At 34.2% G+C, this 4,592-nt stretch overlaps 1 pseudogene; it reads right to left on the reverse strand.

The window, feature by feature from the left end:
• Positions 1 to 2,669: 2,669 nt before the first annotated feature.
• On the reverse strand, positions 2,670 to 4,001 carry LOC131027500 (cation/H(+) antiporter 19-like; annotated as a pseudogene).
• Between the last annotated feature and the right edge of the window lie 591 nt (positions 4,002 to 4,592).

Genomic DNA, 4,592 nt, shown 5'->3' on the forward strand with positions numbered 1-4,592 from the left:
CCGCAACCTCAATAACATCCACTAGGTCAACCTAATATGATGTAATGTGTTCATACGAAACCATCAGCTGAAAACAATCTCAAAGGAAAATGTCCTCCCTATGCACTAAAAGGTCCTAAAAGTAGAATTAGAATGAGAAATGTCAACTTGTCCTCTTTAAATTCCATACTTTAAATATTTAAGCAAAACAACAATGCCATTTTGAGAGAGCTAGTGATTTTATTCTCTGAACAGTTTCTTAGAACTACAACTTCTAGAAGTGCTTCCTCTAATCAAGTTTGATTCTTAGTGACTCCTAGGATTATCTCAATCAGTCTTGGATGTCACTTTAGATAGCCCAAGTCATAGGTTCAACTCTCGATTTCCATGTGATGTAGATGAGGATCCATTACACATCATTCGAGAGGTTATAGGGGCCTCACCCTTGAAAGAGCTACACTTCAAGTTGTTGAGCTAAACTCTTGATTCCTCTTAGTGAAAAAAAAATGGTTCCTAATAATCCTTGTGGATTGACATCTTATGAAAGCCCCATTAAATTATATTTCAAATAGCTAATCACTCATTTTATTTATTCAAAATTAAAAAGAACTAGTTTAACATTGTAGAAAATCTTATGACATTCATAGTCCCATACCTCCTACTTTCTTGGAAATTTTTTCCAAAAAAAACTGCACCAATCCAAAACAAAGTTAGAAAGAAAGATAAAAAACTATCTAAAAGCCTGTGTCTCAAAAGGTAGTAACTCAACCTCCTTGCAAAAAACACTTGATTTTCTATTTTAGCAAGCAAAGCCAACTACTCTAAAAGAAGTTTGAAATCACATATGGGGTCCTTGCTAAAAGTGGCCTTGAATCTTGAAGTCCGAGTAAATCTAATGACCTTAAAGTATGCTGCTAAATAATCATCCAGTCGTGCCCAAGAGAGGTGGGCACTAAAAACATTAATTAAGTTAGGGTTGTAACAAAACTGTAAAGGTCTTGGCAGAAAAGCATGTTCAAAATATATGATAAACAGTTTCTTCTGACACACAACGTGCTTAAAGAATTTATATCATCAATTTCTTCTGACACACAACAAACATTTTTCTGTCATTTTGTTTAAAATACATATAAGCAGCTGACAGAGTCGATTCCATGCTATTTTATATACTTTTTAAATTATAATGTTAATAATAGTTATGTATATTTATGTGAGTGAGTATATGTTGTTACGAAAATTTTGGAAGTTTAATTTAGAAGAAATAAACACCATTTTCATGGAGGAGGTCTCTTATTTAATAAATCTGTTTTTCATTATAAGAAAAATTAGAATATAGATAAATAAGAGTCTTTATTTTTAAGTTTTCAAATTTATAAGTATTTCAAATTTAAGGAGTGCATTTAGAGTGACACAAGAAATTTTAGAGTTTAGTTTTGATTTGTCTAATAATGTATGATTGCTGACAATTATTTTTAGACAACTGTAATTCTCAGACTTTACTCTGACATCTTTCTTCAGATTGTCCTTTTATTCTTGCAACTACAGGTCTTAGACAACTGTAATTCTGAGACTTTACTCTGACATCTTTCTTCCGATTTTCCTTTTATTCTTGCAGCTACAGGTCTTATCAAAGAGGATGTCAAAACCATGGACCAGCTTTAGCATATCAAAAAGCAAGTAATACAATTTCGAAGTTGTATAAGTCTATAAGATATAGACAAAATCAAAGAGTATTACAATGGATAAAATGATTATCTCTTTGGGATTGTCCTTTTATTGTTGCAGCTGCCGGTCTTATCAAAGAAAAATGTCAAAACCATGAACCAGCTTTAGCATATCAAAAAGAAAGTAATACGATTTCAAAGTTGTATAGGATATAAACAAAATCAAAGAATATTACAATGGATAAAATGATTATTTTTTTCAACCTTCTGGGTGACTGCTTATTTCTTTCAAGCTTCTTGTGACTCATGGATAGGCTATTTGTTCTTTTTTATCAGCTACTTAGCCTACTTGTATTCATTGTAAATGGCTTTGTTCAATATTTTATAAAAACCTTAAAAAATAACAAAATTTGTAGATCACCTGCTTTGAAATGCTCCTAAAATTTTCAACAGCACAATGAAATACTCTCTCCTGTAATAAAAATGGCTTTACCAATCAAAGGAAAAATCACTTACATTTCAGTTTATTTCCAAAAAAATCCACGTTGTCATTTTAAAAAGATATATTTATCTCCTGAAGGAGTAAACTGAAGAGAAGCAAGGTTTCTTTTCCACAATTCTTCACTATTGTTTTATAAATGAGCATGAACATTAAATGTGAAAACATTAGGTTAAGACTACATATGCGTTTACATTCCTAAAGTAAATTACAGACACAAGACTAATATGGTAATGGTGGTTAACATAATGCCATATTTAATGTACAACTTAAGATGCTCAACTCTGTAGTCAGCCAAGTGTGCCGAGTTTGTTTATAAATAAATATTAGTTAGCCGAAGGTATAAAATGTGTAGAAGTTAGTTGGCCATTTGGTAAATAGATCTGAACAATAAACACAATTACATAACATAGATATATTTACCAAATAACCAACTAACTTCTACACATTTTATACCTTCAGCTAACTAATATTTATTTATAAACATACTCGGCACACTTGGCCTGTCTATGAACTCATAATAGCCTATTAATATAAGGTCTTTCATGTGGCAGCATCACTATGAGGAGAAGCTTCCAATTCAACAGAACTATTATGGCGCTGCACAACCAGAATGGAAGTTTTAATTAAAGGAGAGGATGCTAAAGCATCACCAATTGGACCGAGTTCTGGATCCTGGGGTGCTTGTTTGCCAGCCAGATCCAAAACCAATGAAGGTGCCCCACATCTGCCTCTGCCAACTATTAAGAGATCAAAATTAGGATGGTGGCCAATGCTGCTAATTGCTGAATATGGATCACCTACTAGACACTCTTGGAATGCTATAGCACCATCTGGATCTTCAATGTCTGCATTGATATCATGGACTCTGTTGAGACAATTCTCATCCAGTTGCTTTTCACCATTCAAATCCACACTAATTGGTACAAACTCATAGCGGTTGCTCAAAGGTTTTGACTGAAACATTTGGTCAGAAAAGTGCCCTGCATTTCCTTGGACAGCAATGTTAACTCTTACCTGAGATGAGCTCTGTAGAAAGTGAAATACAGTGAGCTTGACACCAGGGTGTTCTGCCATTCGACAACCAAGAACAAGAGCTTCCCTGTCATCTCCACCTCCAAAGAATAACACCGCAACCCTGTGATCAACGTTACTAGGTCGCAAAGGTCATGAACCCAGAACACATCTATCAACAAGAATACCAACTGTGCAAGGAGCATGATGCAATACATTCTTGTCTGCAGTCCTAAAACCAAGGTTGACGGTTTCCATTGTCCCATCTTGCCTTTGATATTTGTGAAATGGAAGAAGTATCAAGGAAGCACGTTTCTCTGATGCAGTGTTGCATATGTCCTCATGCATATCCGCAAAGTTTGAAATGGCCATCATGGGTCTCACTATCACTTTTCTCAGTTGACCATAAGCTTCAAATGCAACTAGAACTCTATTTAAGTTTAAAGAATTATCGATCGGCCATCCATCTTTCCTGGCTCGACTAACCATCATGATGGAAGATGATCTTTCAGTGATCTCCACGAGATGCATTATGAAAACCTGAAGCTTACACTTTCTCAAACCTCTTGAAGCTTCTACCAAGTTGATGATTGAAGGCACATTTCTTATGCCATGTACACAAGACAAAATCCGCAGTTCATCCTGAGGCTTGACAAGTTCCACCGCCCTTAGAGTGTATGGAACCTGGTTTCTTGCAGGCTGGTACAAACACATAACCACTGGTGTAGGCATGAAAGTAATAATGCCATTGACACTAGTACTGTGAAGGTCTCATTATTCAATACCTGCAAAGGAGTTACAAGAACACACTTATATTAAAAAATACAGCCATATATGAGAATGGGACTTAACAATATGCTTTTGAGTCCTACTCATAACATTAATCCATACAGAAAAAATGATTATAGGCTGAGACCCTTGAATAATTGCTGGCCCAAAAAATCAGTTACCAAATATTTCGCACTAATACAAGAAAATAAATACTCTGTTGTCAATGGTTCCTGCCTCCATGCAATCTTGTAGGGACTTTTCTATTCTAGAAATTGATTATAATCGTAGAAAAAAGAAACTATTAGAAGAAAATATTTTCCACTAGTTTAGGGAATCTTCTTTGATTTCTATCATTCATGAATGCTTGTTTTGTATGAGTATGAAGAAGAATAACAGAAAAACTAAAAACAGAACAATCTTGCTCCTAAGGGATGATTAGTATAATGTTTAATAATGAGTATACATATGTCAGTGGCATATGCAATTAGAAATGATCGTGGCCATAATATTTGAAAGTGTGTGATTGTATCAATAAAGAGACAGCCAATTTGAGTTTAATAATACGAAAGCCTTTGTGTAATTATGCGTACTCAATAAACTTAAAAGCTTAGATTTTCTTAACCAAAAACCATAAAATAACAGAATAAATATTTTTCAACATAAGG

The sequence above is a fragment of the Cryptomeria japonica genome, chromosome 4, assembly GCF_030272615.1.
Source record: "Cryptomeria japonica chromosome 4, Sugi_1.0, whole genome shotgun sequence".
Taxonomy (NCBI): Eukaryota; Viridiplantae; Streptophyta; class Pinopsida; order Cupressales; family Cupressaceae; genus Cryptomeria; species Cryptomeria japonica.